The sequence below is a fragment of the Girardinichthys multiradiatus genome, chromosome 9, assembly GCF_021462225.1.
Source record: "Girardinichthys multiradiatus isolate DD_20200921_A chromosome 9, DD_fGirMul_XY1, whole genome shotgun sequence".
Lineage (NCBI taxonomy): Eukaryota > Metazoa > Chordata > Actinopteri > Cyprinodontiformes > Goodeidae > Girardinichthys > Girardinichthys multiradiatus.
In genome coordinates this window covers 13,670,019-13,680,218 of record NC_061802.1, presented here as the reverse complement: position 1 = coordinate 13,680,218, position 10,200 = coordinate 13,670,019, and the positions used below count along the sequence as shown (strand labels likewise).

Sequence of the window (10,200 nt, the reverse complement as noted above, 5' to 3'; positions counted from 1 at the left end):
ATGTCATATTAACTGAGGCATTAAAAATTTTTTCAGTGTTTGAACCCACAAACAGTAAATTTAAAAAAGAAGAGCACGGTGCACAAGTTACAATTTATTGTGAATTGTCGCTAATCCGCACAGGATCAAAATCATACAAACAAGCTCAAACATATGCATACTGCACAAATATTTAATTTTGTACTATAATTCTGGCTGGATATTTGACCACTCTTCTTTGTAAAATTGATGGAGTTCGTTTTAATTGGTCAGTTTTCTGGTATGGACCCAACACCAAACCTTGTCCAAGTTTCAGCCGTGCAGCTGCTACTTTGAGAGGAAGTTGAAAAATTAGGAAGTAGTCCTCCTTCTGGATCATTAAATCTGCTTTGTGCGATGCACAGGCACCACTGACACTGACGGTAAAACAGCCCCACAGCATGATGCTGCCACCACGGTGATTGAAAATTGGTAAATAAAAGGTCGCACCTTGACGCCCCACCTTGATTGTGACTGTATGTAGCCACCAGAGTTTAATTCATGTGACATAACATTGACAAGCGCTTTGTGATATTTTGCTAGTAATGTTTCTTTTTCCCTTTTATGTAAAGATAACATCATGTTGTGCCCCAGCCATGAATTAAAACATAGATAAAACATTGGGCAGAGAAAATTATTTTAGGATGAAACAATCTAAATACTTTTCAGTCATGATGCTTTGCTTTGTGCGTGGTTCCAAAGGTTGAACTATTTTTTCAGTGTGAGCAGACTACGTGCTCAGTGAATGTAAACAGACCTCCAAGCTTTGAGGCTAGCATTTGTTCTAAGCTGTTTACGACAAACTTTAGGTCATAGGTGGTTTTAAACACAAATTGGCCATATCAAGCTGCCAATTATTAACTATTTAACAACATAAGCATCATAATTGCACAACACTGTTGATGTAGAAGGGCCTGGAAAGCCTGGTGATTTTCATCGCGAATATTTGAAATTCAAATGAAATGTTCTGCACACACTCTGTTGTCAATTACCTTGATGTATCTTGGTAAAGCTGTCAAATGTTTTTTTGCTGTTTGAATTGAATCAACTGCTTTTACGTTACCTCATTTGTGTTCATGCTAGTTGCTCTGCATCACTGTATGTATACCATCTATATTTCATTTTCAGAGATGTTATTTTGAAAATACATAGGCAAATACAAGAAACACTCAACCATTGTGTGCCTGTGTGTATAAGATGAACCTGTGTGTTTGAAAAACAGCGGCCACTGTGGTTGTGTTGGCTGTGGGATGGGTAAAACGCAGAGGTCAGCTTTCACTTTGAAACATGCTGGTCCTTATCTCTGTCACGAGCACTAATAGAGTCATGAATCAACATAAAGCCAGGGACTGTCCTGAATGGACCACTGCTTCCTGCAGCAACACTTGAGCTTTACTTCAAATACACTTACTGCCTCTGTAAGCATCTTTTGCCCTTCTCTGTTGTTTATGGGCAGTTTTCAGAAGTGCCTGAATTGTGACTACTGTCAGAGTGTATTCACACATGAACAGCTCAGCTGCCTCATCCTGTACTCAGCTGTTAAGAAAATAACCAAAGCCACAATAAATGGAATAGGGGTATTTCTGACGGGGTTGAAATAGGGGACAAAAGTGAAAGCAGCCTGTCTATAACTTTATGATTGCACTTCTTGACCAGAGCCTGATAGCTGCTTATACCTTCATCATTATGAGCTTTGTGAGCCATTGGGGATGAAGGCATAATTCACAGCCTGAGGAGAGAGCGAAAGAAAAGGACTTCAAAAAAATGAGTTCCCAGACGTCTACAAAAGATATATTAAGTTTAGTCGAAGCATTCAACTGGCAGAAAGAAAATTACTTTTGTGAAATGTATTAGGGGTTCCAAGCCTCCAACGCCTGGTATTTAGCAGGTGCTACAAAGAAAATGACATTGTTCTTTCAGTGGCAGTTTGAATGATTGTGGCCTAACAATATCATTCATAAAGCATTTTCTTGTGATAGTCTACTACATGTTCACAACACCATTCAAGTAAACGATTACTGACATCTCTGGCTTTTAGTGCTACCAACATTGTGTTCTGCATGTATATAACTTTTGAAATAGCTTGTTTCATTAAAGTCGCACGCATTGGGGGGAATGGTGTCCTAGTGGTTAGAGGGCAGGGCATTTGTGTCATGGATAGGCCACAAGTACCCAGGTTCAAATCCCACAGCCTGCCACTCAAGACCCTTAGCTCCTGAATTTTTCCCTGGGGGCCGCACCGTGGCAGACCACTTCTCCCTAAGGGATGGCTTAAATGCAGATAACAATTTTTCCATTGTGAGATCAATAAAGTTTAAGCTTGAGCCATACAGTATAACTGAAGATGAAAAGGATTTTTCCACAGTAGTGTTAATATTACACTGTACTGTAGACACTCTACACTCATAAGTTCACGCACCTAAGAAACTGTTTAAATCTTAAAATGTCAGGTGGCCTCAATGACAATACAGCTGAAGACTAAATCTGACATGATTTGCCTGGGTTAGGTTGTTGAGTTTGTGTTCTGTTTAACTTCTCTGCTCACCCAGGTTCTGTTCTGTTTATTCAGGTTTATTAGATTCCTTCTGTTTAGTTTTGTTACTACCTGGATTCTGGTGTTATATTAGTTTATATTTCCTTATAGATCTGGTTTCCCCTTGTTCATGTCCTTTAATTTACTCCAGTTGTTTACGTTTTCTGTTCAGTTAGACATGTTTTCCTGTTACATCCCTGCTCAGTAGCCAATCTCCCATGTTAGCTCCTATCTTCCGGTTCCACCAGCTGTTCCTGATCTGATATTCTTTGTGATTAGTTCCCTAGGTTCATTGGTCCATTCTCCTCTTTGCCTCTGTATTTAAGCTCTTTTCATTGTTTTCCACTGTTTCATACTGTTGATTCCCTGTTCCATGTTGCCTACCTTCCTTTGTTTCGTGCCGTTCCATTATCATCATTAAATATTCAACTCACCTTCTCACTCCTGTTCGCATGTTGGTCCTACAAAACTTCCAAGCATTATGACAAAATCTGCCTAAATGTAGTATTTTTCCATGTTAATGTGGCTTTATAAAGTGGAGGTAGTCTGTAAACATAAAAACACAAAAATAAAAAAATTGACAAAAGTAACTGTCACAAATGACCAAAGAAGTCTGCTTGTAAATTATTGACAAATTAACTGGCAAAGATTACAATATTTTACAGTTGCAGAACCTGTAAGTATTGAAAGTTTGAAACAATCTTAATTTTAATAGATCTTTAACTCAAACAAAAAACATATTTGTAGCTATGACTGCCTTGAAAAACAGGAAGAGACAGATCCGAATTTATTCTTTTTTTTTTTGTGGCATTGGTGGTGTTTATTTTTAAAATTCTTTCGACAGCAGATAGGAAAGGTGTGGAGAGAGGGGGAAGACATGCAAATTTACATTTTACAAATACCTTTACAAGGTTTTTCTTCAGTTCTAACAGTTTCTTTAATTATTATTAGCATTTATATTAAAATTTCTTAATAAAAAAAAACTTAAAATAATAATACACCTAATAGATGCTTATTACAGTGTTGGGACCCACAGCTATGGATTACAACATGCGGTACGAACTTTTCTAGAACTTTAACTCTTTTCTAGAACTTTCACATTAACCTACTTCCTGCACAGCCAGGAAAGGAGTAATGGTGGACATCCCGTGACGTCACTGTTTTGAATAAAAACCCCGCCTTTCCAATGAATGGATCTCTTCCACCCAGACCCCTTGCAGAGCTGGCAGGAGAGGCACAGCGCGCTAATGTCTTTTTGCAGGCAAACAGACATAACTCTTCAAACTGGATCCAAGTGCGTCATATGATCAGCCGATCATATGCACAAGTTAAGAACGAATGAATTGCTGTTTGTGTATCTGGTATTCATTCATAAAAAGGGGTAATTAAGGTACAAGCATTGCCTGACTTTCTCTCTGAGGTCTACACAATCAAACTGTGTCATAGAGAATTCCCAGCAGAGACCTCGTCTCTGTTGGCTCCCAGCCATGGATTTCAACATTAAGCTCCGTACAGATTTTCCTGGAACTTCCAAAATAAATTGCATTAACCTACTTCCAGCAAATCAGGAAAGGGGGGTAACAGCGGACTTCCTGTGACCTCACTGGCCAAATAAAAGCACCCCCTTTTCAATGGTCCAATCTCTCCACGCCAGTGAGATCGCTACAACGCCGAGTGGAGCAGTTTTCCCGGTCTGAAGGAAGGACAAACGGGACCGCATCACCGTAGTTACAGCTGTAACGTGCAGTTTGGCCGACAGAGCGAGCTGCCCCTCCACTCACAGCTATGGAGGTTAGCTGGAAGCTAACCCTTTGTTCTCTGTGGATGCCTTCTTCAAACTTCGTCACCGGACAGCTTTTCCTCAGCACGGTTCACTTGAGAAGTTAGGTGGTTTGGGCAGAGAGAGTGATAGAAGCATTTTAGAATGAAATAATCTAAACATTTTTCATTTTCTGAAGTTTGGTTTTGTTTGTGTTGAACTCAGCTATCTTAGTGCTAGCAGGCTATCTGGTCAGCACGTGCTCAGTTTTGTGTTCTGTGTTTTTAAAGTTAAGACAAACTTTTCTTGGAGGGTGATTTCAAACAGCAACACTTATGCTACCTGTAGCTATTAGCTAAACATGCCAGATCAGCATGGTGCGGCCGGTGTTATGTCGGTCTGCGTTTCCCCTGCCTTTACCTCAGCGTAACTTATGTTGCCTAGCAACAGTGATAGCATGAAGCACAGAGCTGTGAAGCTGAACAAATGGAGCCCTAATGGCTTATTTTCTTGTTTTATAATCTTGTTCATTATTCAGCCATTTAAATTGTTAAAGTGTTGTGTTCATATATAAAAAAATATATAAAAATCTATTTGTAAAAATGTAACAATTTAAACACTAACATATTAACTTTAGGAACAACATTTAAAGCAGTTTATTTGTAGAGCATAAAAATAAAACCAAACATCAACATTAGATATCATCTGACTGAATTATATATGTGTTTAACTTCCATCTATTGGGGAAACCCAGCAGGAGCTTGAAAACAACGTGCCGGGAGTCAGCTGTTCTCTCGGGGTTCATCGCACCTCAACCCCCCAGTCAGCTGTGCGCTGGCAAGGCGAGCCGGCTGTCAGCCCGGTGTCAAGGCAGCAGAAGCGGACGTCTCCGAACACGTCGGAGCATGTGTGGAATTAAGCGAAATCTTGATAAACCGAGCAGATATTTCAGGTTTACACAGCTACATTCTAGTCTAAAAACAAGTTAATTTTTTTTCACAGAAAGCGCAATATATCCAACTTTGTTCACAGCTTTTCCCTCTCCTCCAGGCTTTGTTACTTCCGTTAGCACAATCTACTTTGACCCGCAATGAATCATGGGATAGGGTGGCCCACGAAGGATACACCGGACCCATCCTTCATATCTGGGGAAAAGAAGGACATATTTGTCGGCCCCATTTGGAGGAGCCTGCGAAGCTGTAGACTTCATTGCCTCACAATGACGTAATCGGCCAACAAATGCATCCTTCAAAGAATGCAGATTATCTTGAAGAATCTGGAAACGGAGTTAAGTTAGTCTTGGAACCAACTTAGGCAATAATCAGTACACCTTTAGACAACCATTCACAATGCAAGATCAGATAAAATATTATTTTAATAAAATAATGTTTTAAAGAATGATCTGCTGAATAAAACCAACCTTCTGGATGACTAATTCTCAAAGGTGTCTCATTAGATGCCTTTATTTATTAAATTAATATTTAAAGAAATATTATTAAGAAAGTGGTAAAATATTCAAGGAAATATTTTGGAAAAGAGCTAAATCTTTATGGGGAAATGGGGCTTAATGGTCTTTACTTTATCAAGTTTGGTAAAATAATGTTTAGGGAACTGTAATTTACTAGATTGAAAACTAACCTTTCTGGGTAAATATTCTTTAACAGGCAAGCACGTGTTCTAAGCTGTTAGCAGTTAAAGCTAACAAAAGAAGCTGATAGCTTAGCACCACAATCACACCTTTAAAATACCACCAATAAAAGAGTTAAAATGCATAAGTGCGGACGGCGCGTTATGATCAATCTTCTGTGTTTAAAATCACCCTTTAAATAAAGTTTGTCTTAACTTTAAAAACACACAAACAGAACACAAAACTGAGCACGTGTGCTGCAGATAGTCTGCTAGCACTAAGATAGCAGAGTTTCACACAAACAAAACCAAACGTTCAGATCATTTTACCCTAAATCTCTCTGCCCAAACCCCTAACCTCGTTTGAAACGTGTTGAGGAGGAGTTGTCCGGGCGATGACGACGTTTGAAGAAAGCTCTGTGAACATAGGGTTAGCTTCCAGCTAACCTCCAGAGCAGTGACTGGGCGGCCGCTCTGTCAGGCCGACCAAACTGCACGTTGCCACGGTGATGTGGCTCCTGTTGTCCTCCTCTCAGAATGGGAAAACCGCTCCACTCAGCTTCGTAGAGACAATGTCTCTACTGGGGACTTCTCTGGAACACAGTTTTGAGGTACATAACACTCACTCCACCAGATCAGCTAGATGGCTCAGTGCAGCGCCATAGAAAGAGAGAGTTACGACACTCCCATTGACTTCTATAGAAAGAATGGAATGCGGACGTCACGTGGTTCATGGAGCTGCTAATAGTTCCAAACACCAGCAGCTCCAGCATTGGACGTAGTTCATTCTCGGTGCTTCGTAAGGATTTTTTACGGTAAGTTGATGAAAATACAACATTATCTTGATATTGTGAAGCTTTAGTTGACTGTTCTGTATCGCAGTTTAGCAATAATATTTTATATCGGCAGGTTTAGTTAATTAAGCATGTTAACTCGCTTGTTGTATTTTAACTACAGAATCAGAATCAGAATCAGAAAAGCTTTATTGCCAAGTACGTTTTTGGACATACAAGGAATTTGTTTTGGCGTAGTCGGTGCAATACAGTACAAATTAAACAGTACAAACATATCTACAATATAATATAAATATAAGTGCACAGTTTTAAGTGAGTGAGAGTAAATATAGAGCAGTATAAGATGCAAGAGCAATACAACAGTGCAGATGATCATTGTGCAAGTAAAGCAGTGCAAGTAAGCAGGAGTCCAAGCTGAGCGTTAATGTAACGCATAGAGTTACAGGTTACAGGTGTCCTGTCAGCAAAAAAAGGGGGGGTGTGGGGGAAAGGGAGAGTGTCAGTGTGGTTTCCGGGCCTTGTTAACTAGGCTGGTGGCAGATGGGAAAAAACTGTTCTTGTGGCGTGAGGTTTTGGTCCGGATGGACCGCAGCCTCCTGCCAGAGGGGAGAGTCTCAAAGAGTCTGTGACCGGGGTGGGAGGGATCAGCCAGAATCTTCCCTGCCCGCTTCAGGGTCCTGGAGGTGTACAGTTCCTGGAGCGACAGTAGACTGCAGCCAATCACCTTCTCAGCAGACCGAATGACACGCTGCAGCCTGCCCTTATCCTTGGCTGTAGCAGCGGCGTACCAGATGGTGATGGAGGAGGTGAGGATGGACTCAATGATGGCTGTGTAGAAGTGCACCATCATAGTCTTTGGCAGGTTGAATTTCTTCAGCTGCCGCAGGAAGAACATCCTCTGCTGGGCTTTCTTGATGAGGGAGCTGATGTTTGGCTCCCAGCTAGCTCATTGCAAGCATGGCGGGTTTAGACGGGTCTATCTCATTGTGTCTGATTCAGCATTTTAAAATGTCAATTACAGCTTACATTCTTAGCGTTGATAATTTTCTAATTTTTATTGTAATTTCAGCTACTGAACTAGCACATCTTGAAAATGACTTTGATATTGGCATGGTTAATTTAGTTAAAGTTATAGATTGTCAACGACGGCCACATAAATGGGGACAATACCATTAAACGTGATTGTGAAGATGAGTCATTTTTTATTATTCTTTTCCAGGTAAACCACACGAAAATGGTTTAAAAGAACTGCTGAACCATGTTGCATACAAAGCACCACAAAGGTAACAAAATTTCTGTCCTTAAAAATAATAAGAGCTTAATCAAGATGTCTGAACAAAATTATTTTAAGATTTTAAGACCTTCACAAAGTTGGTATTTACAGTCATGGATGAAGTTGAAGTAGATATTAGAATCTATCTCAAGACAGAAAAAGAAATTAAGAATTATTATTGGAACACATCAGCATCAATACACAGTAGAACAGTAACAAAAAATACTTTTAAACAATCAAAGGCCCGTGGTAAAGGTCAAGGTGTTTACTGAGGGATGTTTGTTGGGGTGCAAGATGAGATTTGACATTGTTTTTTCTTTGTGTTTTTCGCCTGGCTTTTACTTCAAAGATGTCCAGCATTGGCCATAATTGGTTTTCTTTCATTAAATAAATGTTTTGCTGCTCTTCTTAGTCTCAGCCGGATGAATCTGGTGGTTATTTTTCTTTGCACATCGTGACATGAAGGAAGCATGCTTTCTAATAGATTTGCTTCTCTCTCTAGAGTATCCATGGCATTTGGGAGCTCCATGACAGATTTACTGGACCTCGTTCTGAAAGGTTTTTCAACTTTCTGGACCAGACTGAAGGCTTCATGTGATGGCTGACACAGCACCCCTGGTTTGAATTCCTTCAGTATCAATAGGGTACTGTGCTCTCCTTCCAAAGTGTCATCATTTTGCTTAATTGAACTTGAGCATCCATCACAGATGTTGGAATGTTTCATGGATTTATTTACATAGTATCCTGTAAGATGGTACAGAATACATGTTTTGCTGTTGGTGAGGTTTAATGTGTTTTTGCTCCATCTAATGCCTCTCTTACTCTTCATGCCAATAGCTTTCATTTGATCTTTTGTGAAAATGCTGCCAAATTTATTTTCCATTGTTAAATCTTTATTTCGTAGGACTGCATTAATTTTCTTCTGTCTGTGAAGTTCTCCTTGTATTGTTCTTATGTGAATTATTTGGTTTTCTAATTCCTCCCTCACCTTTTTCACCTCGGTTTCCTGATTGTATTCCCTGTTGATGCATACTTCTTGCTCTGTTGACCCTGGCTCATCAGTTCCTGGCATGTCCCTGTCCTGTGAGGCTACAATTTCATCTTCGTTTTCCCCTTCACTTTCCCTCATCTCAATTGTCTCATTTCTGTTTCTTCCTTCCATCATCTCTGAAATTATAATGGCACTGTTAGCATAAAGATTAGGTAAAAAATTTGAGACGTATTATTTAACACGGTTCGTACCAAAGTTTACTTTAGAACTATATGTGTGATCACTAGTCAGTGGATCAAAATGCAGTGGAAGTTCTGCTGGACTTCTCATTGCAGGATCCTTCCTCCTCTTTGGTTCTGGGCGATGAAGAAAAAGGGTTGGAACGGCATCAGCCCTCAGTCTCACTTGGCCTGACTGTGCCCTCACAAACTGTCCTTTTTCAAAGTGTGCCTGTAAAGTGATTCTATTATTTATTTTCTTGCACATTTCATTAGGCCCTTGTGCATTTTCCAGTGCAGTGTGCAGATTGAACTTACAGCACATAGTTTCCTGTTGTTGTGACCTCTGGTGATGGTAAGGTTGCTTCTACTGACTTGAACCAACCATTTTTTCCTTCTTTCAGGATCTTTTGGGAAGCCATACATACACATTCCTTTCTCTGACCGATTGGTGCATCCAAATGCAGCACACCCAACCATGGTAACCTGCTGAACCTACAGAGGAACACATTTACTTTTTTTTGCCTTCTAGCTATGATATTGATTGATTCTGAGTCCTCTAAACTGTTTCTGTATTGTTTCCTGGGAGGTCAGCAGACGTGGTGACTGACTTCAAAAGGAGCTGCTGCCAATGATGCCAAGGAGGATGAACCCTCATTCGGACTTGGGCACATTTCTACCTTGTCCAGATTTGATCAGATACAGTTTATTGGTGCAGATGTAATTAATAAACTGTATAAATGGTAGTGCAAGTACTTATTTATTAAAGCTAGTTTTGCATTTTACATATCTTACAATAAATTGTTTGGTCATTTATTTTTGCACAATTCAGTTGTTTTGTCATCTAATATGATTTTAACAAAATTTTCAATTAAATGAACATTTTAGTCAATGAATTACAATTTTACAACAGTTGTCAGACTACAGTCACAATCAACTCTGTTATAGATACAAGTACTCAGTTCACATGACAGCAAAAAATAGTATA

At 39.7% G+C, this 10,200-nt stretch overlaps 1 long non-coding RNA gene across 1 annotated transcript; it reads left to right on the top strand.

Annotated features, from left to right (window-relative positions):
• Nucleotides 1–6,641: 6,641 nt before the first annotated feature.
• Nucleotides 6,642–9,997, top strand: LOC124873298. Its single transcript, XR_007039493.1, has 5 exons — nt 6,642–6,751; nt 7,950–8,013; nt 8,506–8,647; nt 9,617–9,693; nt 9,807–9,997. It is a non-coding gene; the product is annotated as an uncharacterized LOC124873298 (long non-coding RNA).
• Nucleotides 9,998–10,200: the final 203 nt, after the last annotated feature.